At 39.6% G+C, this 27,759-nt stretch overlaps 1 long non-coding RNA gene across 2 annotated transcripts in view; it reads left to right on the top strand.

The window, feature by feature from the left end:
• LOC146397830 (uncharacterized) overlaps positions 1–27,759 on the top strand; it is a 149,781-nt gene that overhangs the window by 39,716 nt on the left and 82,306 nt on the right. For both annotated transcript variants that reach the window (XR_014825025.1, XR_014825026.1), the window contains exon 2: positions 10,614–10,700. This is a non-coding gene — a long non-coding RNA (uncharacterized LOC146397830). The remainder of the gene's footprint in view (positions 1–10,613; positions 10,701–27,759) is intronic.

The following is a 27,759-nucleotide window of genomic DNA, read 5'->3' on the forward strand; positions in this document are numbered from 1 at the left end:
CCAGGGATCAAACCTGCAACCTCATGGTTCCTAGTTGGATTTGTTTCTGCTGTGCCACAACAGGAACTCTTCTCCTTACTATCTAGTACCGAGCTCCAGGTTGCCCCAACCAATTCATGTCCTCCAATAGAGATCCAAGAAAACCTGGAATCTCCTCTCTCTCTCTCTCTTTTTCCTGAAGGAGAAACTCATAGGTGGAGCTTTCTTATCATACCTTCTCAAAAGTTTTAAAACCCTGTATTATCAGCTGAATTGTGTGTCGCCTCCCCTTCAAATTCATGTGTTGACATCTAGTAAAGAGAAAATTATTGATGACATTTGTTGAAGAATGATAAGGCAGACTTTATTCAAGGAGACTATTACAAAAGATATAGGGACCATTACAATGGGGTTTTGTAGTAAGGTCTCAAAATATAAAGAAAGATGGGAATTTGTAGCCAAGAAGCAGGGTTCGGGGGGGGAGGGTCAGTGGGATGGAAGTTTACCAAGAAGAAACTTTATAGGTAAGGGAGGGTTCTAAACTGATATAATAGGATTTTTGCTAAAGGCAGGCAAGGTTGATCAGATATCACCTGGAAGGCAAAGGAAGAGGAACCCGAGCAGTTATTGTGGATGATCGGATATTGAGGATGGGGAATCTGGCTAAACAGACTAGTAGAACTTTCACTAGAACCTAGTAGAATTCTACTAGGGAGGACATGGAAGCACAAGGTCAGGCCTAGTTTGTAAAGTGGAACTCAGAAGGGTCTGGCCAGGAAGTGGGTACAATGGCAGAGTAGAAAGACTCTGAGCTCACCTCCTCCCATGGGCACTCCCAAATTACAACTATATACAGAGCAACTATAGATAAGAATGACCTGAAGACTAGCAGACTGCCCCAGGATCTGGCTCCACCTACCACTGGACGAACACCACTTACACCAGCTCCAGGATCTCCAGCCCTGCAGCTAGCTGTGCTGGTACCTCGTCTGCTCACCAGTGAGCCAGCACTAGAACCAGGACCTACCCTGGGCTCTGCAGTTAGCCATCTCATGATTCAGCCCATCCACCAATGATCGAACAGTTTCCACACAAGGCAGGGCCTAGTGACCAACCTGGCTGAGGTCCAGCCCCACCTAGCAGCACACCCATGGTAATTAGTCCCACAGTAGAAGCACTATTGCAGCCCACACAGAGGGCACCTCTGGAGCATATAGCTCTGGTGACCAGATGGGAGTGTATTGCTGGGACACATAGGACATCTCCTACATAAGCCTACTTCTCCAGGATCGGGAAACTCAACCTTCCAAGTACATGGAAATAAAAATGGCAGAGTTCTTGCTGTGGTGCACTGGACTAAGAATCTGACTGCAGTGGCTTGGATTGCTGTGGAAGTGCAGGTTTGATCCCTGGCCTAGTGCAGTGGCTTAAAAGGATCTGGCATTGTCATAGCTGCAGCAGAGGTCACGGCTATGGTTCAAATTCAATCCCTAGCCTGGGAACTTCCATATGCTATGGGTGTGGCCAGAAAATTTAAAAATAAATAAATAAGGCAAATTAGGCAAATTGAGAGATGACAGATATGTTCCAAATGAAGGAACAAGATAAAACCCTAGAAGAACTAAATGAAATGGAGATAATCTACCTGATAAAAAGTTCAAGAAAATGATCATAAATATGCTCAATGAACTTGAGAGAAGAATAGATGAACACAATAAGAAGTTTAACAAAGAATTAGAAGATGTAAAGAAGAATCAAAAAGAGCTGAAGTATACAATGACTGAAATAAAAAATGCACTAGAAGGAATCAACAGTAGATTAGATAATACAGAAGAGCAGATCAGTGCAATGGAAGACAGAGTGCAATGGCAGACAGAAAATTGTCTTTTGAGTAGTGGAAATCACTGAAGCTGAACAGAAAAAAGAATGAAAAGAAATGAGGACAGTTTAAGAGAATTCTGGGTCAATGCTGAACATATTAACATACATACGATAGGGGTCCCTGAAGGAGAAGAGAGAGAGATAAAGGGGCAGAGAACATATTTGAAGACATAGGCTGAAAACTTTCCTAACTTGAGAAAGGAAGCACAGAGTCCCAAACAGGATCAGCCCAAAGAGTACCACAGTAAGGCACACTGGAATTAAAATGACAAAAGAAAAGATAAAGAGAATATTAAAAGCAGCAAGGGAAAAGCAACATATTATATACAAAGGAACTCCCATAAGGTCATCAGCTGATTTTTCAGCAGAAACTCTGCAGAAAAGAGGGGAGTGGCATGATATATTTAAAGTGATGAAAAAGAAAAAACTACAACCAAGGATATTCTACCAAGCAATCATTCATATTTGAAGAAGAGAGCAAAAATTTTACAGGGAAGCAAAATCTGAATTTAGCACCACCAAACCTGCTTTACAAGAAGTGTTAAAAGGACTTCTCCAAGCAAAAAGAAAAGGCCACAACTAAAAATCTGAAAATTGTAAAAGGAAAGGTCTCATTGGTAAAGGAAAATACACAATAAAAGTAATAGATCAGCCACTTATAAGGCCAATAGGAATGTTAAAAGTAGTAAACTTGTCTATATCTACAAAAAATAGTTGAGATACACAAAAAGATGTAAAATATGTAAAAAAAAAAAAAAAAAAAACCCCAGTAAACATGGGGGGTAGTAAAAGTGCAGGATTGTTAAAATATGTTTGAACTTAAGAGATCAGAAACTTAAAATAATCATATATATAGTTATATGTTATATATAGTTATATATAAACCTCATGGTAACCACAAATCAAAACTCTTATAATAGATACACGCAAGAAATCCAAACATAACGCTAAAGATAGTCATCAAATCACAAGGGACGAGAGCAAAAAAGTAAGAAAGGAATAAAAACTCAGAGACAAATACTGCATGATTACAGTTGTATGTGGAATCTAAAAAAAAAAAAAAACAAATGAACAAACATAACTAAACAGAAGCAGAGTCATAAATACAGAGAACAAAGTGTTGGTTTCCTGGGGGAAGGGGGAGGAGAGAAATAGGTGAGAGAGAGTAAGAGGTACAAACTTTCAGTTACAAAATAAATGAGTCTTGGGTATGAAATATACAGTGTGGGCAATGTAGTCAATATCTTTGTATGATGACAGATGGTAAGTAGTCTTACCATGGTGATCATTTTTCTATGGATAGAAGTATCAGATCACTAGGTTGTGTCCACATACTAACAGAGTATTGTTGTCAATTATGCTTCAGAAACAAACTCCTGGAAAAAAGATCAAATTTGTGGTTACCAAAGTTGGTGGGTTGGGAAGAGGGGGAATTGGAGGGACAGTCAAAAGGTCAAACTTTGAGTTATAAAACAAGTAAGTACTAGGGATGTAATGTGCAACATGATAAATATCATTAATACTGATGTACATTATACATTAAACTTACAGTAAATCCTGAGTTCTTATCACAAAGAAATTTTTTTTTCTATTTCTTTAATTTTGTATCTATTGAAATGATGGATGTTCACTAAACATCGTGGTGATCATTTCATGATGTATGTAAATCCTTATGCTTTATACCTCAAACATATACAATGCTATAAGTCAATTATATCTCAACAAGACTGGGGGAAAAAACCCCATAAATGCCCAAGAATTAGTCATTAAACAATATAAATCCAGTCATTTATTAAAGAATTTCTCATGTGTAAGTATATAAAATTTTCTGTTTGATTAGAGAATGATGTTGTAACAGACTGTATCTTATTGGGCTACCTTATCAATAATTTTGGTTTAAAAACTAACAACTAAAAATAAAGGGAGAAAAAAACCAACCTGACCAAAGTTTAGTCAAAGAGAGAATCTTTTTTTTTTTCCTCAGGACATATTGCAAATTTTATTCAACATCACATTAAAATAATTATACATGACAAGCATGGTTTAACTTGAGACGCAGTAATGATTTAACATACACAAACCAGCTCTCCTGGTCATAAGTGGATTTTCAAAACCTGTTAAAGAAATTCTTATTCCTGGTGCCAGTTCTGAGGCCTGGGGTGCCCAATGTTAGACCCAAACCCTCCAAGTTTGTGATATCCCCTTCTGCTGTGGGGTTGCCCACCAGAGATATGGATCTTAATGAGGTTGTGTCTTTGCCCCTTCTACTCATCTCAGTGTTTTTTCTTTAAACTTTTAATTGCAGAAAAGCTGTTATTCTATTTTTAAATTACTTAATGAATTTTATTACATTTATAGGTGTACAACAATCATCAAAACCAAATTTTTACAGCATTTATATCCCAAACCCTCAGTGCATCCCCCCTGCAACCAACCTGTCTTAATTGGAAATCATACATTTTTCAAAGTCTGTGAGTCAGTAACTGTTCTGCGAAGTTCATTGTGTCCTTTTTTTAGATTCCATGTATAAGTGATACAGCATTTGATGTTGGTGTCTCATTGTCTGACTGACTTACTTAGCATGATAATTTCTAGGTCCATTCATGTATCTGCAAATGCCGGTATTTCTTTCCTTTCAGTGGCTGAGTAATACTCCACTGTGTATCTGTAACACATCTTCTTTATCCACTCCTCTGTTGATGGACATTTAGGTTGTTTCCATGTCTTGGCTATTGTATATAGTGCTGCAATGAACATTGGTGTCCATGTGTCTTTGTGAGTCATGGTTTTTTCTGGATAGATGCCCAGGAGTGGGATTGCTGGATCAAATGTTAGAGTTCTATTTTTAGTTTTCTGAGGAATCTCCACACTGTTTTCCACAGTGGTTGCACCAGTTTATAATTCCACCAAGAGTGTAAGAGGGTTCCTTTTTCTCCACACCCTCTCTAGCACTTCTTGTTTATAAACTTTTTGATGATGGCCATTCTGGCTGGTGTAAGGTGGTAGCTCATAGTGGTTTTGATTTGCATTTCTCCCATAATGAGTGATGTTGAACATCTCATATGTTTTTTGGCCATCCATATGTCTTCTTTGGAGAATTGTCTGTTTAGATCTTCTGCCCATTTTTTGATGGGGTTGTTTGTTTTTTTGGTATTGAGCTGTAGGAAGTGTCTATAAATTTTGGAGATTAATCCTTTGTCAGTCAATTCATTTGCAAATATTATCTCCCATTCTGTGGGTTGTCTTTTCATTTTGTTTAGGGTTGCCTTTGCTGTGAAGAAACTTTTAAGTTTAATGAAGTCCCATTTGTTTATTTTTGTTTTTATTATCATTACTCTAAGAAGTGGATCTGAAAAGATGTTGCTGTCATTTACATCAGAGAGTGTTTGGCCTATGTTTTCCTCTAAGAGTTTTATAGTATCTTGTCTTATATCTAGGTCTTTAATCCATTTCGAGTTTATTTTTGTGTAGGGTGTTAGGAAGTGTTCCAATTTCATTATGTGAAAACGTGGCTGTCCAGTTTTCCCAGCACCACGTGTTGAAGGGGCTGTCTTTTTTCCATTGTATATCCTTGCCTCCTTTGTCATAGATGAGTTGACTGTAGGTGCATGTGTTTAATTCTGGTTTTTCTATTCTGTTCCATAATCTACATTTCTGTCTTTGAACCAGTACCATGTTTTTTTTTTGACTGTAGCTTTGTAGTATAGTCTGAAGTCCAGGAGCCTGATTCCTCCAGCTCCATTTCTCTTTTTCAGGATGTCTTTGGCTATTCTGGGTCTTTTGTGCTTCCAAACTTTGAAATATTTTGTTCGAATTCTGTGAAAAATATCTTTGGTAATTTGATAGGGATTGCATTGAATCTGTAGATTGCCTTAGGTAGTATAGTCATTTTGATAATATTGACTCTTCCAATCCAAGAACATGGTATGTCTTTCCATCTATTTGTGTCATCTTTGATTTCTTTCATCAGCATCTTATAGTTTTCAGACTACAGGGCTTTTGTCTCTTTAAGTAGGTTTATTCCTAAGTATTGTATTCTTTTTGATGCAATGGTAAATGGGATTGCTTTCCTAATTTCTCTTTATGATCTTTCATTGTTAGTATATAGAAATGCAGTTGATTTCTGTGTATTAATTTTGTATCCTGTGACTTTGCCAAATTCATTGATGACCCCTAACAGTTTTCTGGTAGAGTCTTCAGGATTCTATAGGTATAGTATCATGTCATCTGCAAAAAGTGATAGTTTTACTTCTTCCTTTCCAATTTGGATTCCTTTTATTTCTTTTACTTCTCTGATTGCTGTGGCTAGGACTTCCAAAACTATGTTGATCAGTGGCGAGAGGAGACATCCTTGTCTTGTTCCTGATCTCAGGGGGAATTCTTTCAGCTTTTCACCATTGAGAATGTTGTTAGCTGTGGGTTTGTCATATATGGCCTTTATTATGTTGAGGTAGGTTCTTGCTATGCCCACTTTCTGAAGGGTTTTTATCAGAAATGAGTGCTGGATTTTGTCAGAGGCTTTTTCTGCATCTATTGAGAGGATCACATGGTTTATTTTCAGTTTGTCACACTAATTGATTTGCAGATATTGAAGAATCCTTGGAACCCTAGGATAAATCCCACTTGATCATGATGTACAATCCTTTTATTGTATTGTTGGATGCAGATTGCTAGTATTTTGTTGAGGATTTTTGCATTGATGTTCATCAGTGAAATTGGCCTGTAATTTTCTTTTTTGTGACATCTTTGTCTGGTCTTGGTATCAGGATGATGGTGGCCTCATAGAATGAGTTTGGGAGTATCCCTTCCTCTGCAATTTTTTGGAATAGTTTCAGCAGGATAGGTGTTAGTTCTTCTCTAAATGTTTGATAGAATTCACCTGTGAAGCCGTCTTGTCCTGAACTTTTATTTGTTGCAAGTTTTAAAATCACAGTTTCAATTTCAGTCCTTGTGATTGGTCCATTCATCTTTTCTATTTCATCTTGGTTTAGTCTTGGAAGATTGTACTTTTCTAAGAATTTGTCCATTTCTTCTAGGTTTCCATTTTATTGGCATGTAGTTGCATATAGTAGTCTCTTATGATCCTTTGTATTTCTATGATGTCCATTGTTACTTCTCCTCTTTCATTTGTAATTTTATTGATTTGAGTCCTCTCTCTTTTTTTTTTTTCTTGATAAGTCTGGCTAAGGGTTTATCAATTTTGTTGATCTTTTCAAAGAACCAGCTTTTAGTGTCATTGATCTTTTCTATGGTTTTCTTTCTATTTCATTGATTTCTGCTCTGATCTTTATGATTTCTTTCCTTCTACTAACTTTAGGTCTTATCTGTTCTTCTCTCTCTAGCTGCTTTAGATGTAAAGTTACGTTGTTTATTTGAGCTTTTTCTTGTTTCCTGAGGTAGGCTTGTATTGCTATAAACCTTCCTCTTAGAACTGCTTTTGGGAGTTCCCCCATGACTCAGCGGTTAACAAATCCTACTAGAGTCCATAAAGATGCAGGTTCAGTCCCTTGTCTCTCTCAGTGGGTTAAGGATCTGGCATTACAGTGAGTTGTGGTGTAGTTCGCAGATGTGGCTCGGATCCCGTGTTGCTCTGGTTCTGGCGCAGGCCAGCAGCTATAGCTCCGATTAGACCCCAAGCCTGAGAAACTCCATGTGCCACAGAAGCGGCCCTAGAAAAGGCAAAAAGACAAAAAAAAAAAAAAAATTCTGAATTCATAAACACTGAAATGGTGCCTATAAATTATCATTTCTATATTCCCAGAACCTATTGCAATTCTTAGTTCAAAGAAGACATTCATTTATGTTTGAACTTCTTGAATAGATATCTTTCTTTCAATTAAAAAAATCTTTTCTTTCTTGTTTACTCTTTTTTTTGTGGGGGGAGGGCAGCAACCACAGCTTGTGCAAGTTCTCTGGTCCAGTGATTGAACCTACACTGCAGCTGTGGCAATGTTGGATCCTTAACCTTCTGTGCCACAAGGGAACTTCGTTGTTTCTTCAGATAGGGGATTTTGTAATACAGACTCAAGTGAAAGAAATTTTAAGCACATTAAACATCTAAGGACAAGGGTTTATCTTTATTTTAAATGCTCCAATCAGAAGATGCTGAAATGGGAGTTTCCATGATGGCTCAGTGGGTAACGAACTCAACTAGCATCCATGAGAACTCGGGTTTGATCCTGGGCCTTGCTCAGTGGGTTTAGGATCGGGTGTTGCTGTGAGCTGTGGTGTGGGTTGCAGACGTGGCTTGGATTTTGCGAGGCTGTGGCTGTGGCCACAGCTCCAATTCGACCCCTAGCCTGAGTACTTCCATGTGTCTTGGGTGCAGCTCTAAAAAGACCAAAAAAAAAAAAAAAAAAAAAAAAAAAAAAAAGAGAGTGAGAGAGAGAGACAGAAGATGCTTAAATGCCTTAGCCTCTTCTTATGAGGAAGAAGGCAAGTATAACAGAGGTTGAATTATCTAGAAGAAATGGTCATCATGGCCTCAAGGAATCCCACTACTTACTTCACTCCCCAGATTGACTAGCACCCCCAGGATAGGGCTAGGTATCTTGGGGACATGGGTAGAGAAAGGAAACTGCAGAGGAAAAGGATTCCCAGGCTCCCACTGAAGTCAGACTCTGCAAGGACTGTCAGGCATAATAGATATTTTAGCTCTGGACATCCTCTGCACTCTCTGTGTGTCTGGACTAGTTCCTGGTAGGACTGTTTCTTTTGGTAATAAACTGTGCCTCATGCTCCTCAGACTTTTGGGCAGAAGCCAGGAGTCTATTTTGATTGTTGTGAACTGTATCCAGCTGGTCACGTTGAACCAGGAGAACACTTACACCTCTCATCCTCCCCTCAGTCCAGACCCATGGAAGTCCTGCTATATCAAGGGGTCTGGTGGGATGCAAAATACAGTCTTCCAAAATATAGCCCTTCCCTTGGCACATGCAGAGATGCAATCGAAGTGAGGTCAACTTCTTTAGAAAGTTTTAGTAAAAAGTGGGTCACCAGTGGGTGTTATTTTTAGACAACAATGGGAAATGGACAAAGCAAGACAGGTAACTAGCAACACATGTTTTTGCATGACTTGGAACACAGCCCTCCTTCGGGAGTTTCCTGTTGCTGAGACAATTGCCAGCACCCCTCCCCACCAACCCAGATGTGTGTCAAGAACACCAAAGAAGCAGAGTCAACCATTTGTGAAGAAGCAGAACAGTCCTCCATCAGACTTCGTATATTACAAAAAATGGCACGAGTGAAAATCAAATTCATCCTCTAGGTTCCTAATTATAATTCATAGAGCCAGGAGAGAAAAGGAATGGAGAAGAAGTAAAAAAATAAAAAAGACTGTCTGGAGTTTGGGAACACTTAAACAGAGACGAAAAATATTTCTGTCTTTAATGTCAGATATCCTCTTTTTTTTTCTCCTAAAGGCATTTAATTTTGTGGGATTGAATTCTCCTTTCTGATGCCTGGGAAAATATAAATGTCATCAACTGTTCAATCTAACTTGGGTAGTCTGAGGCTGTTTATATGCAAGTAGGAAAGTTAATTCTACAAAAAGCACTAAAATCTTACAACATGCCAGCTTTGGATGGTTCACAGCAAACAGTCACAAGGCAGGTCAGATGCATTTCTGATGTTAAAAAAAAGGATTACTTAAAAGTGTATACCCAGAACACGCAAGACATTTGTACTATTTATCATCCAGGGAAAGCTAAACAGCATTGGGACACAGTTATTTTAAACCACAGTTTGAAAAAAATGAAAATGATTATTTCTGAAAACCAAAAACATTTTTGCTAATTTAAATGATTTTGAAAATTGGCACAAAAGAGAGAAAAGAGCCTCTCATGTGGTATAGAAGGATGATCTGTTGAAGAAAATTAGCTCCTGCGGGAATAGGATTGATAATGTGACATATACTCACTTTGATCTAAATTTAACATCTTCCCACATTTTCAACATTCCAGTGACTTCTAGTTACTATAGTGATGATACTTTGCAACTCAACATTTAATTCCTAGGTAACAGGTAAGAGTTGTGGATACCAAAGTGGGTATAGGTAAAATTCTCTTTATTAAATCTTATGTGGAGTTATCTATTTGAAATCATCTCCCTACCTCTCTCCCTCTCTCGTATTTTGCTCTTGCTACATCTAATAAAGAGATTGAAAAACCTCCAGTTATAAGTCATACAAGAGGACTCAAGAAGCCCATTTAGGCCTGTCTTTGAGTGTAAGAACCTTGACATGATGTCATATCATTGCTAGGGAAACAAAAATGGGGATTCCAAAATAAGTACTTTTCAACTAGAGCTGATCTAGAAAGTTACTTTTGATTTTTTTTGGTTTGTTTTTGTTTTTTGTTTTTGTTTTTTAGGGCCACATCCTAAAACAGCATTTGTGGGCATTTGGAGGTTCCCAGGCTAGGGGCTGAATCAGAGTTACGGCTGCCAGCCTACGCCACAGCCACAGCTAAGTAGGATCTGAGCTGCGTCTGCGGCCTACACCACAGCTCAGGGCAACACCAGATCCTTTACCCACTTAGTGAGGCCAGGGATCGAACTCACAACCTCATGGTTCCTAGTTGGATTCGTTTCTGCTGCGCCATGAAGGGAATTCCTTATTTCTCTCTCTCTCTTTTTTTTATTTTTTATTTTTTTTACTTTTGATGTTTGATGAAGCTATGGACAAAAAAAAATACCCTCAATAGTTGGAGCATCTGTTCCATCCAACGATGTTGTGTCTGTTCTTCTAAAAACAGATCCATGATGTGGAAGCTGTTTTACTTTCATCAGAAATTTCTGGATAAATGCAAAATAACCATCCGACCACTGAAAAAAAACAAACAGTAAGTACTTATATTGTTCTTCATACTTCTAAAACATCTTATCAGGAGATCTGTTTCAGCTCTCCAATAAGAAGGGTGTGGGAGGATTCATGCCTGAGTAGTACAGTGATGTTCCACTATTTCCATTTCTAGGTATTGGCTCTCTAGGGCAGTCTTCCAACTATGAACCATGAGGTTACAGGTTCCATCCCTGGCCTCGCTCAGTGGGTTAAGGATCCAGCATTGCCATGAGCTATGGTGTAGGTTGCAGATCAGGTTCAGATGTGGCGTTGCTGTGGCTGTGGTGTAGAGAAGTAAGTCAACTGAAATTCAGGGTTCTGAAACAAGAACCCACACTTTTAAAGCTAGTTTTTCCATTGCCATAAGGAAAAAGAAAATATTAGAAAACAAACAGTTGAATAAAACAGACCAAAAATATACTAGAAAATTGAAAGTGGCAAAAGGAGGGGGAGACATTAAGAAATCACAGGAGTTCCCATCATGGCACAGTGGAACCTAATCCAGCTAGGAACCATGAGGTTGTGGGTTCAATCCCTGGCCTTGCTCAGTGGGTTAAGGATCCAGCGTTGCCATGTGTTGTAGTGTAGGTCGAAGACGCGACTCAAATTTGGTATTACTGTGGCTGTGGTGCAGGCCGGTGGCTGTAGCTCCAATTCAACCCCTAGCCTGGAAACCTCCATATGCCACAGGTGCAGCCCTAAAAAGCCCACCCTAAATAAATAAATAAATACATACATAAAGTCTCTGGTGGCAGCAATGCAGCCATTCTTCCAGTGACATTAAAAAAAAAAATGAAAGAAATCATAGTGTTAGGATATGTTTAGAAACCTAACAGAAATGCTGACTGTAACACTTATTAATCTCTCCCGGTGTGCCTAGCCTGAGCAAGGTACTTTAATATTCATTTTTGTGTTTCATCCTCATGACAGCTTTATGAAATTGTCATTATTAATCTCTCCATTTCATAGATGAAGCGTTACGGCTGAGAGCATTAAAGTAACTTGCTCAAGGGATCCCAGTTAAGCTAGTAAGTTGCGGGAACTCCATTACTAAAAACAGTACAAAACAAAAGCAAAAAAAATCCCAAGCAGTTCAGCGGAGATATTATGGGTATTTTGACCACAATACCTTATGGTATGACCATATGGTATGACAATAATACAATATGACCATGATACCAGAAGGTATTATGGTCTCACAAGTCCCAAAATATAACCTAGGGGATCCATGGGCTTGATTGAACTATAGCCTAAATCAGTGAATTCACAAAGTCAAACATCCAGAACAGGGAACCAAAGCTCCCCTTGAAAGGAGGCAACTAGAAAGTGAGATAAAACTGTTTGCTCTTCCTTGTAGGGGAATTTTCATGTGCTCTTTGATAAAAATATACACACTTGGAGTTCCCGTCGTGGCGCAGTGGTTAACGAATCTGACTAGGAACCATAAGGTTGCGGGTTCGGTCCCTGCCCTTGCTCAGTGGGTTAACGATCCGGCGTTGCTGTGAGCTGTGGTGTAGGTTGCAGACGTGGCTCGGATCCAGCATTGCTGTGGCTCTGGCGTAGGCCGGTGGCTACGGCTCCGATTTGACCCCTAGCCTGGGAACCTCCATATGCCGCAGGAGCGGCCCAAGAAATAGCAAAAAGACAAAAAGAAAAAAAATACACACACACACACACACACACACACACACACACACACACACACACACACACACACACACTTACATATGTTCACATCCTCAAATTGGAAAGCAAAGTAGGTAGAAGTTCTTTGTTAAAGTCTGACATGCAAGATAAGAAAATGTTAGACTTTGTTTTTCCCTCCTACAAGAAAGCCCTATAGACCAAAAATGGATGGTAGACTTATTACCTATATTCTTGGGTAATCAGGGTGGGTGTCAGACAGTGACGTTATAGTCAAGGGTAATGTCATTACAGTCAAGGGTAATTTTATCAGTTTATTCTGCAAGTCCTAGCATATAGAGTTGACTACTGTTCTGTAAGAACCAATCCAAGATGAAATGCAAGATAGAGTGGTCTTTTGTAAAATAACTTACATAAAATTTAGTGAGTCTACACCAAACTTCTAAATTAGTACTAGAAAAGAACAGTAACTGTAGTGTGCCACAAGAGGGCACACTGGTACTTTTAAATACCAATAACTTGGCAGGCCAAGGGAGCATAATTGAAGGAAAGATTTCAGGTACAAAGCCAGTTGCTTTTCTATAATTACTAAATATCAAATCTGGAAGAGTTTTACTAGTAACTTTCCTAGATTTGAAAAGAGCAGTAAGGTTTTTAAAGGCACATTATTTCTTATTTTCATAGAAAGGAATGAGTTTTTTTTCTAAAAATTTATTTTCCTGGGCTAATATTTTATTAGATGTATAATTTGTACCATCACCAATTATCAAGGTGTTTTGGGAAAAAATTTTTAAATATATTGTTTCCTGGAGTTCCCATTGTGGTGCAGCAGAAATGAATCTGACTAGTATCTGTGAGGTTTTGGGTTTGATCCCTGGCCTTGCTCAGTGGGTTAAAGGATCTGGCATTGCTATGAGCTGTGGTGTAGGTTGCAGACTCAGCTTGGATCCAGCATTGCTGTGGCTGTGGTGTAGGCCGGCAGCTGTAGCTCTGATTTGACCCTTAGTCTGGGAACTGCTGTATGCTGCAGGTGTGGCCTTAAAAAGACAAAGAAAAAAAAATATATATATATATATATAATTTCCTTTTGTTGGCAATACAGTTTGCAAATTGGTGAAATTGGGGTTCATTTTAGAAAATGGAGTAAAGTGGAGAAAATTATGACAAATTAACAGAGATTCAAATAATCTTCTACCCTTTCCCCTTACATATGTAACTAGATGATTCATCATATATTTTAAAAATAGGGTTTATTGGAGTTCCTGTCGTGGCTCAGCAGAAATGAATCTGACTAGGAACCATGAGGTTACAGTTTTGATCCCTGGCCTCACTCAGTGGGTTAAGGATCCAGCATTGCCATGAACTGTGGTTTAGGTTGCAGATCAGGCTCAGATCCTGAGTTGCTGTGGCTGTGGTATAGGCTGGCAGCTACAGCTCCGATTAGACCCCTAGCCTGGGAACCTCCATATGCTGTGGGTGCAGCCCTAAAAAGACAAGGGACAAAACAAACAAACAAACAAAAAAACAAGAAGTATTTATTGAAAGGAATGTCCATCATTTTTTAGACCTTAATTTTTGCCTCCTTAATAAACCAGTGAAATTCAAACATGAGATTGAAAAAAGAATATGTATGTTGTGACATAAAACTAAGGATTAAAAATTAAGCAAAATAAAGCAAATGAAAAAATTCTCACAGCATACGTGTTTCAGGGTGATCCTGGAAGTATATGTGGTATTTTTCTATCAGAGGAAAATCTATAAATATTCTCACTGAAATGTTCCTTTAGTCCAGGGATGGGCAAACTTTTTTTGTCAAGGACCAGAAAGTAAATACTTCTGGCTTTGCAGGCCATATGGTCTCTGTCTGTGTCTGGCTACTCAGTTTTGCTACTGTACCATGAGAGCAGCCATAGACAAGCAGATGAATGGGCCTGGTTGTATTCCAGTAAAATGTTATTTCCAAAAACAGATGCCAGGCTGGATTTGGCCCCTGGATCACATTTCGCCTTACCCACTTAAGTCTAGCTGTGGACTTCACAGAGAAGGGTGAGTGAGGACAAATAAGCCTTGGAGATCTGGACATTGGGGTGCACCCAGAAGCCCCAACTGGAAGGCAAGAAGATGTTAAAAGCTTCACCTCAGATCTCAAGAGAGGCTCAGCAGTGTCCTTGGAGAGAAGCCAAAATACAAACTATCTTAGGGGAGTTTCCCTGCAGCTTATTTAAGAACCCAACAAGTATCCATGAGGATGCTGGTTTGATCCTTGGCCTTGCTCAGTGGGTTAAGGATCTGGGGTTGCCGTGAGCTTGGGTATAGGTCCCAGATGCAGCTCAGATGCCAAGTTGCTGTGGCTCTAGTGTAGGCCGGTAGCCGCAGCTCAAATTTGACCCCTAACCCTGGAAATTCCATATGCTGTGGATGTGGCTCTAAAAGAAAAAAAGAAAAAAAAAATCTTAGGAAAAAGCATACTTTAGAAAATTGATCAAAACAGATGCTCAGCCCATGTCAAAAACAAATGCAGCTCTGAAGGGTCAGTAAATCAAAAACATCTAAGAGACCAGGCATTTGTACCCAGTCCCAGCATTCCTGGCACTCAAAGCCACCCAGAAGTAAGGAAAATCTTGAACCCTGCAGGAAACTAGGAGTTTTGCAGCAAGAGAATTGTGGGTCACACTTAGTCTCAGTGATGCAGCCTCATTTTCTGAACATAAAGAAGCACGTCCTAAGTCCAGGGTCAAGGACGTTTTCTAAAGGACCACTGGAACTTCAAATATTTTGAAAATATATTTCACAGTTCATAGAAATATCAGCTACATTCTCTGAGTGACAGGTGTGTTATACTTTGATTTGGGAGTTGAGCTAAGATTTTCACTAATCAATTAATTAACTGCTGGGGGAAAAAAAATGCTTAGAAGAGTATATACTGAAATGGTTCCCAGGTTTTGCTATGAAAAAAATGTCAAGGACATTTTTTAAAAACACAGGTTCTTAGGTCTCATTCCAGACCTATTGAATTAGATCTTCTAGAGCCTGTGGGCCAGGCATTTTGACCATGCTGCCCAGGTGGGTCTTCTCAGCTTCGGGCTAGCATCAGCTCAGGGACCAGCATTTGGGAATCACTAGGACAAAAGACTGACCCCAGGTTTGAAGTTTGGCTGTGCTGGGTTTAAATTCAGGCTCTCTCTTTTATTAGCTGTTTGACCCAGAGCTAGCAATGTAACACTTCCGAGCTTTGGTTATGATACCTGTAACAAGGAGCCAACATTTGCCCCTGTGGAAGGACTGAAAATCTGATGTGGCTTTCACATCAGATGCTTTTGGCTCTTTTACATCCTCTCTGCTCATTCTTCATGGGGACAAAGTAGTTTGATTTGCTACTGCTCTACTCACCACACTGAAGTTTACTGACAGTGAAAGCATTTTTAAAAAGACAAGGAGTTTCTGTTGTGGCTCAGCAGGTTAAGAACCTGACACAGTGTCCATGAGGACATGGGTTCAATCCCTGGCTTTGCTTAGTGGTTTAAGGATCCGGCCTTGCTGTGAGCTGTGGTGTAGGTTGCACACACAGCTTGGATCCACATTGGTGTGGCTGCAACTCTCATTTGACCCCTAGCCCGGGAACTTCCATACGGTGATACTAAAAAGGAAAAAAAAAATACATAAGCTTAGTTTTGCTCCACAGGACCATTTCTTTTTGAATCTCCTGAGAATTCTGGGTTAGGTCATATCATCTCTATTTATCAACACCCGTTGGGGAAAAGCCAAAGAAGGGAGACATCAAGTCCTCAGACACCCCATCAAGCCCTGGCCTGCACTGATTTTCTTTGCAAATTGGCTTAAGGCAATTCCAAAGTCAGGGCTGGTAACTTGGCTTTCAGTTTCAAATTTCTGCTGCAGTTGAGCTCTGTCCTTACATGCTGGTATAGGGGGGTTTTGCTTCTTTGTCAGAAGCTCAGGCGCAGTGAATTAGGCCACACCTGCTGCTCCTTTATTTTTCTTTTTTTCTCTGGTTTATCTTAACAAATCAGGACATCCTTCCCTCTGAATCTGAAGTGTGGAAAATCAGGGGGCAGCCTCCAATTGTTCTTTGGCAAGGGATGTGATTCTGAGGAAGGAGCTGACTACTCCCTTCCTCTGGCCTGGAACATTCTTCTAACTAAGCAATTATTCATCTGCTCTTTGGGAAGAGAGTTGTTCCTCCTTCCTGAATATATACGGCCAACATGAACTCATCAAGGAGGAAAATTTCTACCTCCATGGTAGAAACATTTGTGGAGCAGAAGAGGAGTGGAGTTTGGCAACTGTTCCATTATTTTGTGGAAAGAAGAAAGCCAGGGAAAAATAAAATTCTGCTTAAAGGAAGAGTTTAAGCACGCAGGTCCATGGGGGTGGCTTTTCCAGCAGTTGTGGCAGATGTGACGGAGGAGTCAGGAAGGCACATCTGAATTTCAGGAGTTGGTGAACTCAGCATTTAAGTTTATTTGCAAGTAAAACCCGAGGGGCTTGTTGTTTTCTATTTTGAGAGTTGGGCATTAGCTAAATCAGGAATGAAGAATCCTACAAAAGTATGTTTACTGCTGAATTTCTCTACTGCTTCTGCTTAGCAACTTCAAGCAGAGTAAAGGAGACAACTATAAATCTTTCAATGAATCAAGATATGGCAACTGGACAACATTGGGATATTATATTAGAGTGTTATTTTTAGGACAATAGCTCTATTCTTAAATGATACTTCTTAGGCCCGAGAGTAAGTCTAAATTTTAAGTTATCCCTTTAAATCTATGCACATCTCTCAGAATCTCAGGAGAAATAAATATTCTGAAAACAAAACGTGACTTTGCATTATTTTTACCAGAAAAATCCTCTTTAAGTCAAATACTAAAGCAATGCACATATGTTCAAATTAGTCAGAAGTAAAATTGTTAGGTAAAGCTGAAATATTCATGTGAAAAATAAATGGAAACAAAAAGATGAGTAAGCTGTCACTAATTTTATTTTCAGATTAGCAGTCTTGAATGCAGAGTGTCCTCTCTGAGATAAACTTTTTTTTTTTTTTATTGAAGTATAGTTGATTTACAATGTGGCGTTAATTTATGCTGTACAGCAAAGTAACTCAGTTAGGCTCAGTTGGACCTTCTATTCCTCCAGCCTATGTATAATAGTTTGCCTCAGCTAATCCCAAACTCCCAATCCTTCCCTTCCCCAGCCCCCACCCTTGGCAATAACAAGTCTGTTCTCTATATCTGTGAGTTTGTTTTTATTTCATAGATATGTTGATTTCTGTCATTTTTTTAGATTCCACATGTAAGTGATATCATATATTATTTGTCTTTGATTTCCTTTACTTAGTATGATTATGTCTAGGTCCATTCATATTGCTGCAAGTGGTATTATTTCATTCTTTTTAAAGGGTGAATAGTATTTCATTGCATACATGTACCATATCTTCTTTATCCATCTGTCAATGGACGTTTAGGTTGTTTTCATGTCTTGGCTATTGTAAATAGTGCTGCTATATACATAGGGGTGCATGTATCTTTTAAAATTATAGGGTTTTTTTTTTCCCCCTGAGTATATGGCCAGTAGCAGGATTGCTGGATCATATGGTAACTATTTTTAGTTTTTTGAGGAACCTTCATACTGTTTTCCATAGTGGCTGCCCCAATCTAACTAAAATAAAATATTAATACTTTAAAAATTTTTCTAAAATAACATCTCAAGGAATTACTGTGGGGTCAAAATAATAGCATTACTTTTGATAGATAAAAATGATTGCTTTGTACATTTCCAGGCACTTTTGATATTTGTGGTGGAGAAAATTAGTTCCAGCCAGGCGGAAGGCTTTCAACACGGTGGTAGCTACAGTGTTTTTTTATAAATGAGCTGCAACACACTGTGATATCATTTAATAATGATGCTTCCCCATGCAATGAAAACTTTGAGTAAGATTTAAAAAATAGGTAACAAGTGAAATAGAAGTAAATGGCTAATGCAGCTAAAACATCGCTTTATAAAACTGGAAGCCCTGGCATCGTCTCTGCTTTTGCTCTCTCTGCTTCTACTCTGTGACCAAGTTCACAGTCTCCTACTTTTCATTTTCTTGGCCATTTTGCACAGTTCTTCACTGTCTCCCTTTAAACTATTACTGCAGTCTCCTAAATGTTTCTCCCTATTTTTGGTAGTCCATCTTCCTGAAACACAGACCCAGTTATGTCATGCTTCTGCTAAAACTTTTGTTTGCTACAACTCTGATGAGCCTGATGAGGACAAGTCTCTCTGGGATTCTCTTTGCTTTGGAGTGAGACCTTTACTAATGGTCCATCCCTGGAGGAAGTGTTTATGTTAGGCAGGTTGTCAGGCCCCAACCAAGTAACACTGGGATTTTTCCAGGAGCCTGGAACCTACAGGAAAACTGGATTGCTGGTGAGGACATTGAGACAGAAGCCCTTGCAGCTGGAGCTGAGCTGGAGGCCCAGTGGTCATTGAGTACCCAAGCACACAGGTGATGGATAGAATAGCAGGATGAGACCCAGGGCTCACTCTGATGGATATGGGGTAACCAATCTGCTTCCTCTCCTGTTCAGAAATCTCCGAGGCTCAACTGACCAATTTTAGATCTTGGTAAGGGCCAGTGGGGCAAGACTAAGACAGGCTTCTTCTGGTCTCCACAGTCATGCTTCCTAACCTGAGCTCATCCTCTGAATTTCTCAGGAATAGTCCAGATATCCATTCTAAATTGTCTGAATCAGATTATCCAGGTCTGACTCCCAAGAATATATATTTTAACAAGTTTTCCAGGTAATTCTTTTGTAGTCAGTCCAGCTCAGGTGTGGGGAACCAGTGAATTAAAGGGGGAAAAATTAATATTCCTCACCATGACCTTCAAAGCTCCAACTACCAAGCTGTCATCATTCTGTAGTAGTCACCTTAGTGGGGTTTTTTGCCCTTCTTGCTCTCTTCCCTAGTACTCGATCCCATTCACTTCTGTGCATTTTCTCATATTTTCCACTTTGCTTTGAATGTTGTTTTCCATCTTCCTGAGTTGGAAATAACCCATAGTTACATCAAGATCCAATGAACTGATCTGTTGTGAAGTTTCCCTATTCTACCAGCAGAGTGAATTGCTTTTTTCATGCTCCCAAAGAACTTTGTTCATATTGCTGGTATTTATCATCTTAAGTTTATAGTTACAAGGTCAAGATAGTCTAAGTCACAAACCACAACATGGAATCCAGCAATTGGAGTTGTCTCAGATAATCTAAGATGTTGCAGTGGCTTGTGTGTCTTCTCTGATAAAACTACGAGCTCTGGAAGGCCAGAGATAGTGCTGAATTCAGCAGTGTAACCCACGCAATCCTTCACATAACACAAAACATGTAGAAGATGCCTAATACACATTGAATCATGAAGCATTTATGTGGACATGGTGCTACCATTGGAAGGACTAAGGTACTTTTAGCACCACTCAGAAATGGGGAGCTCCAGACTTTTCTCAGAGGGTGAATGGAGATAATTTTTTTGTCTTTCTCTTTCATTGTCATATTGCAGTCAAGACTAGGCATCAAGCTGGCTGGGACATCATCAGTATTGAGCCTGGAGGGTGAGAGAGGAACTCATGACCTGCCAGAAGCGGGGCTGGAATGGCTATCTCAGATATATACAACGTCTCAGCTCTTGTAAAATTTAAATTTTAGTAGGGGAGGTGGGCCCAACACAAGTGAAACAAACAAGATTTCCAAAATGATGAGTGCTTATCTCAGTTAAGGAGACAAACAATAAGGAAATGTACATATCAGATGATTCAAACAGTAATGAGTGCCATGCAAAAAATAAAAGTGGTGTTGTGTCTGTGAGGGTCCACTTGTTGAGTCATGGAGCTGGGTCAGGGCTCTCAGAGATGGCTTTTTGTTGAGAAGTAGGTATAAGAAAAGAGCAAGCCATGCAAAGAGCTGGCAGGAAACATTTCCAGGAAGAGGAAACCTCAAGTGACACAACCTGGAGATAGGAACAAGCTTGCCTGTTTGAAGAACGCAAAAAACCACAAGGTGGCTTCAGCCCACTAACAGGGGGGCCAAGCTGTAGGTGATGTGGGTGGAGAGGAAGGAGAGCAGCTTGTGTGGGGCCTTGGAGTTTTCATTTTAGGCCAAGTTCAATGAAAAGCCATTGGAGAATTTTAGGCAGGGAGTGCCTCATCATCTGATCCACAACTCTGAGAAATATTTGAGGCATAATTAGCAGAATTAGGTGATTTCTAAAATACATCGAGAGGAGAATGAGGCATTTTAAAGGTTTAATGGTAAATTTCAGGTTTTTGGCCTAGCTAATTGGGTGGCTGTTGGTGCTATAGAAGGAGAAAGATCTGTTTGAGAGTTGGTGTATTATTTTAGACATGCCAAGTCTGAGGTTTCCTTGGAACCCTAAGTGGAAATGATGAGTAAGAAAGTGGTTTTATGTGTCTGAAGCTTTGGGAGAAGTTTCAGTCAGAGGTGCATATCAGAGACTCGTCATCTTCACATAGCTGGTTGTTAAAACCACAAGAGTGAACGAAATTACACAGAGAGTGTGCAGCATGAGTGGGCTGGAAATGAGCCCTGGGGAACAAGAATATTTGAAGAGTAGATGGAGATAGTATCAACAAGGAAGCATGGCGAGAAATCAAAGGAATCAGTAATCATACAGTAAAGACTTAAATATTCCTTAGATTTGACGGTGTGGAGGCATTGTGGACCTCGGGAAGGCAAATTGAAGCAGGATGTGAATGTTGGCTGCTCTCTGAAAAACTTGGCAGAGAATGGAAGCAGGCAAATTATAGGGAGCAGTATAAGGTTAGTAAAATGTGTTTTTAGGGTGGGAGAGACAGGGGATTATTTATAGGCTAAAGAGGAGAAAAAAATAGAAAGGAAGGGATTGAACATTTAAGAGAAAAGGGGAAGTTGGAAGAGTGCAAGCTTAGAAGAAAAAATGAAGGGATTTGAGGAGTTAGCTTTATACAAGGATGCCTCATTCTCTTAGCATGAAATGAGGTAAGTAAAAGTGTGGATGCCCACATGTTTGCATTCAAGGCTATGGGATTAAAATCAAGAGATTTATAGTGGGTGGTCCCAATTGTCTCATTTAATCCAGTTAGTAAGAAGTTGGTCTAAGAGCTTTGTGTATGAATTAATATATAATGTTTTATTTATATTTAATGTTAAAAATAATATCTAATGTTTTAATTTTTATTAAGGTGAAATTCACTAACATGTAATTATTATTTATTTTATTTTATTTTATTTTTTTCAGCCACACCTGTGGCATATGGAAGTTCTAGGGCTAGGGGTCGAATTAGAGCTGCAGCTGCTGGCCTTCACCACAGTTCACAGCAATGCTGGATCCTTAAGCCACCAAGTGAGGCCAGGGATCAAACCCGCATCCTCACAGACCCTATGTCAGGTTCTTATACTGCTGAGCCACAATGGGAATGCCTATAATTAACTATTTTAAAGTGAACAATTCAATGGCATTTATTACAGTATTATGTAACCGCCACCTATATCTAGTTCTAAAATTTTTCAACATTGCGAAAGAAAACCCCCATATCCACTAAGAAGTTATTCTCCATTCTTCCCTTATCCTGTTGCCTAGCAACCACTTGTTTGTTTAATATCTCTATGAATTAACCTATTCTGCATATTTTCTACAAAAAAATCATACAACATGTAGCTTTTTGCATTCAACTTCTTTCACTTAGCACAGTACTTTTAGAGGTTCATCCAGGTTGGAACATGTACTCCATTAATTTTTATGGCTGAATTCCTTGCATGGACATATCACAATTTGTTTATCCATTCATCTGTTTATGGACACTTGGGTTTGTTTCACATTTTTTGAAACAGTAGTAAAGAACACATAATGTAAAATTTACTATCTTGACCATTTTTTTTTTTCTTTTTATGGCCGTACCTGTGGCATATGGAGGTTCCCAGGCTACGGGTCAAATCGGAGCTGTAGCTGGTGGCCTATGCCATAGCCACAGCAACACCAGATCCGAGCCGCGTCTCTGACCTACATCACAGCTCACGACAACGGCAATGGCAACGCTGGAGACCAAGGCCAGGGATCGAACCTTTGTCCCCGTGAATGCTAGTCAGATTTGTTAACCACTGAGCCATGATGAGAACTCCCATATCTTTACCATTCTTAAGTGTATAGTACTGTAGTGCTAACTATATGCATATTTTTGTTCTACAGATCTCTAGAACTTTTTCACCTTGCAAAACTGAAACTCTACCCATTGAACAGCAATTATTCATTTCTCTCTTCCCCCAGCTTCTGGTGACCACATTCTGTTTTCTGTTTCTATGAGTTTTTCTATATTAGGTACCTCTCACGTAAGTGGAATCATTCAGTATCTGTTTTTTTTTGACCAGCTTATTTCACTTAGCACAGTGTCCTCAGGGTTTATACATATTATAGTGTATGCCAGGATTTCCTTCTTTTTAATGATTGCCTATATTCCTGGGTGTGTGTGTGTATGTGTACATATTTTTTCTTTATCCTCTCATTTGTTGGTGGACATTTAGGTTGCTTCCACTTCTTGGACATTGTGTTTAATGCTGCAGTGAACATGGGTATGCAAATATCTCTTTGAGATCCTGTTGGATATATAACAGGAAGTGAGATCATTTGATTTTATGCATCAGGGTTTATTTATAGGCGTTCTATTCTGTTCATTGGTGGATATGTTTCTTTTTATGCCATTAACATACTATTTTGATTACTAAAGCTTTATAATATTTTTATGGCCACACCTGCATCATAGGGAAGTTCCTGGGTCAGGGACTGAATCTGAGCCACAGATGTGACCTATGCTGCAGCTGTGGCAATGCCAGATCCTTTAACCACTGTACTGGGCTAGGGATCAGACGTGCACCTCCACAGTGACTTGAGCCACTGCAGTCAGATTCCTTTTTTATTTTATTTTATTTATTTATTTTTTTAAACTGCTCAGGCTAGGGGATGAATTGGAGTTGCAGGTACAGGCCTACACCACAGCCACAGCACAGCAACACTGGTCGAAGCCATATCTCTGACCTACAGATTGGATCCTTAACCTGCTGAGCAAGGCCAGGGATCAAACTTACATCTTTATGAAGACTATGTTGGGTTCTTAACCTGTTGAGCCACAATGGGAACTACTGCAGTTGGATTCTTAACCTACTGTGCCACAGCAGTAGCTCCTGTATGTTTTTACATCAGGAATGTGGGGCCTCCAGCTTTGTTTTTTCTCAGGATTGTTTTGGCTATTTGGAGTATTTTGAGATTCCAAATGAATTTTAGCATTTTCTTCTATTTCTACAAAAACTATCAGAGAGTTCCCATCACTAGGACCCATGAGGTTGTAGGTTCGATCCCTGGCCTCACTCAGTGGGTTAAGGATCTGGTGTTGGTTGCCATGAGCTGTGCCGTAGGTCGCAGACGTGGCTTGGATCTTGCGTTGCTGTGGCTATGGTGTAGGTGGCAGCTGTAATTCCTAGCCTGGGAACCTCCATATGCCACAGGTGCAGCCCAAAAAAGCAAACAAAACAAAACAAAAATCAGTAGGATTTTTATAGGGATTCCATTAAATATGCAGACCACTTTAGATAGTATGGTCATTTAAACAATAGTAAGTCTTCCTATCAATGAATATGGAATGTATTTCCCTTTATTTGTATCTTTATTTCTTTCAGCAGTGTTTTGTAGTCTTCAGTATATGTCTCTCATTTCCTTGGTTAAGATTATCCTAAAATATTTTATGTTTTTTTATGCTATTTTAAATGAGATTTTTTTGGATAGTTTGTTGTTAGTATATAAAAATGCAACTGATTTTTTCATGTTGATTTCATAATCCTATAACTTTGCTGAATTTATTATTTTTAATAGATTTGTGTGTATGTCTGTGTGTGTTTATCTGTAGCATTTTCTATGTGTAAGATCATGTTATTTGCCAACAGACGATTCTACTTCTTTTTCAAATTAGGTGAATTTTACTTCTTCTTCTTGCCTAATTGTTCTGGCTAGGATTTCCAGTACTGTTAAATAAAAATGGTGAGAGTGGGCATCATTGTCTTATTCCTGATCTTAGAGGAAAAGCTTTTCTTTTCTTTTTTTTTGCTGTTGAGTAATGATGTTAGTTGTGGGCTTTTCATATACAGCCTGCATTATTTTGAGGTAATTTCCTCCCATTCCTAGTTTGTTGAGTGTTTTTATCATGAAAGGGTGCTGAATTTTATCATGCATTTTCTGAATTAATTGAGATAATCATGTGATTTTTTTCATCTTTGTTCAGTTAATGTGATGTATTCATTGATTTTCAAAGTTGAGCCATCCTTGCATCCCAGGGATAAATCTCACTTGGTCATGGTGTATAACCTTTTAATGTATTGTTGGATTTTGTTTATTAGAATTTTGTTGAGGATTCTGTTTATATTTTGGGCACCCAAGACAGCAGGGTAGCTAACAGGGGCAAGGCAAGAACTGGATGGGGGAAGGATAGAGACCCTATTCCTCTGATTAGGAGTGAGTGATGGCAGGTTTAGAAGAAGGAGCTAGAGCATTAGGAAAATAATCTGTCAGAAAAGAGGAGAGTCAGAAAGGAGCCCACAGCTGGATCAAAATGTTTGGTAGATAAACAAATGATACTAAGCTCAGGGCTTGTTTAACAGCAAAGAATCATAGCAAACAGGCAGCTATGGAGTATAGCTCTTCTTACTTGGTCACCAAGCCCTGTCCTGGGAGGCTGCGTTAATTCTGAGACATATCAGAAGGGAAGCTGTGATTAAGTAATGTCCTTTTTTCTGACTATGGAATATGGTAAGGCAAAAGCTGTACTGAGAGATAATCATCAGAGACTTTGTCTGCAGAGCAGGAGATCCAGGGTCTGGGGATGCCACGTGGGAGTCAATATTAGCTGTTAGAGCCTCATTATTTTCCTGTTCAACCACCTCATTCTCTTCTACCTTCCTCCCTTCTGTCTCCCTTTCTTCTCTTTATCCCCTCTTCTCTCCTTTCCTCTGCTTCTCCTCCTCCTCCTTCTTTTCTCTCCCCTCTACTTACCTCATTTCTTTTCCCTCTCCCTCTCCCTTCTGAGGGTATCATTCCTCTTAAGTCATCATGGACATTGTGTGCAGGAAATAGGTGGAGAGTAGTTAAGACAATTTGTCTTCACTAACTTTTGTTATCTTTGTACTCAGTCCCCCACAGGTTCACATTTATTCCCCAGTGCAGATCAAAATTGAGCTGAGGAACTGCAACCAGGCAAAGTTTTCAAAGTCATCACCCCTGCTCCTGACTAAAGAATCTGGTCCCTTCATCATCTCCCAGGAAAAGGCCTACATACCTCAAAGGCAGGAGCCATGCTCGCACTGCCTGAGGGGGAATCTGCCTGAGATTCTCGCTTCCTTTCCCCTCCCACTCCCAATATAAACAGATAAGAAAAAGACTGGCTGCACAACCAGCCCTATAAAGAGGAAGGCCAAAGTGTAGCCCTGTTGCCAGAGTTGGCTCCCAACTCCCAAAACTCTCATCACTCCCTTAATTGGCTTGGGAATAGGCATCAGAGTCTTATCAGAGTAGACATCAAAGTCCTAAGTTGTTTACTCCTCTCTTCCGTCCACTCCCATCCACCTGAAAGTCTTTTACTTTAGTGAGCCTGCCTGAGCCAGCTCATGGCAAGCACAGGCTCAGGAGCAAGCCCTCGGAGCAGGGACAGCAGCTTCACCCTCCTCAGCTGGGGAAAGAGCAAGGCAGTGATAGCACTTGCACTGCATCCTGGACAAATAAGTGACAGCTACTTCCTAGGTATTCATAGCTGTCTGCTCTCCAATCCACAGGCCGCTTGGGCTGTGACATGTACATTGAACACTTATGCTTTTTGCACTTTCTTGTAGTTTTGTTTTTGTTGTTGTTAAAGTTCTTTTTAGAAACATTTATCTTCCTTTCTTTGCCAGGGGAAGGTTTTGGTTCATGCCTAGGTCTGCAGAGAGGATCTATGTAGTTTAGTCAAGCAGTTGGTGGTAGTAAGAGGAGCCCATGAAAGAGGTAAGAATTCAGCAGGAGAGAGAATCCTTGACCGCTTTTCCTGGTTACTTGGAGCTGTCTACTACACAAGCCCATCTCTGTGTATTGCTTACAGGGTTTCAGTTTTATTTGGCTTGTATTTGTGGAAATATTTACTTCTGCTTGTGAAGAAGGTGGGTAGGAATAGGACCAGGGGGAAAAAGGAGAGGCCTCTTTGATTTGGCCATCAGGTCTGTGTGTTCCAGGAATTCCAAGGGAGAGCTCTGGACAGAGTTTCATGCCATAATCATTTATCAGGTATAGTTGAATTCATTGAGTTTGGCTGAACTCTTTGAACCCCTTAGCATCACCTATGCATTTTACCTATGAAGATGTGGTTTCAGGTCCTGGATAGCCAAACTATATGTGAACTCTTAAAGCACAAATCACTTGAAACTATCTGTATGTGAAACATCTTTGTTGTTCCTTGCTCTCTAGTGGCTCATATTAATTCATAATCCTGCTCAAAGCCAAACACTCCCTGGAACCAGGCTTGGGTAATCCCTCTTGGCTGGCTCTGGAGGGGAATGGGCTACCCATCATGCACAGAAACCCAGAGAAACCTAGGAAGGATGAACAATGAGATCATCATCCTTGAGCAGTCCAAGTTCTCAGTCTTGTCAGGCTCAAGGCCCAGGTACACTGGAGGGGGCACTAGGTGTAGCACAGCATTGATGATGAGCCTTTTGCAACAATTTGATCTCTGATACATGGAAAGTAAACTGACCCATAATGAATGAGGATGACCTTTAGAATCACAAAGAATTGATAACAGTGCTTTCATCCCAGGAAATACTCAGAAAGGTTATCTCCCATCCCTTCTTAAAAAGTGATGACTGGATTAGAAAATCTCCAAGAGACTTCTGGGCAATTACTGTAGTCACATAGTTGGAAAATGCATGAATGCCAAACAGAAGAAAAGTACCCTCTGTCCCTTGAAGCTGAAGTTGGAGCACTCCTGTGGGACAAACTTTCTCAATGCTCTCTACCATTTCTTATTTTCTTTTTAACACTTCCTTTCCTTTTGAATATGCCTTTTCTCAACTCTCATACTTCCACAGGGGTACTTAGATTCAAAGATGTTATTTTCAACAAAGCTTGAGTACCCATATTTCCTAGGGCACAATGGTTAAGAGGAATATTATCAGAAGTGTTTATTTTAATAATAGCAGGTTCTAGCTAAGGGCCTTCATTAGGGTGATTGCTCTGTTTCAGATCCAAATTTCAAACTACATAAACATTTCTTCTTGGATATCAGACAAGCATTTCTGTTTTAGTTTCTTAGGGTTGCCATAACAAAATACCACAAACTGAGATGCTTAAGGCAACAGAATTTT

This window comes from Sus scrofa, chromosome 13 (genome assembly GCF_054392235.1).
Source record: "Sus scrofa isolate SSC_HxYL_T2T_F1_AM1 chromosome 13, Sscrofa_HxYL_maternal_Yorkshire_Landrace_v2.0, whole genome shotgun sequence".
Classification (NCBI taxonomy): domain Eukaryota; kingdom Metazoa; phylum Chordata; class Mammalia; order Artiodactyla; family Suidae; genus Sus; species Sus scrofa.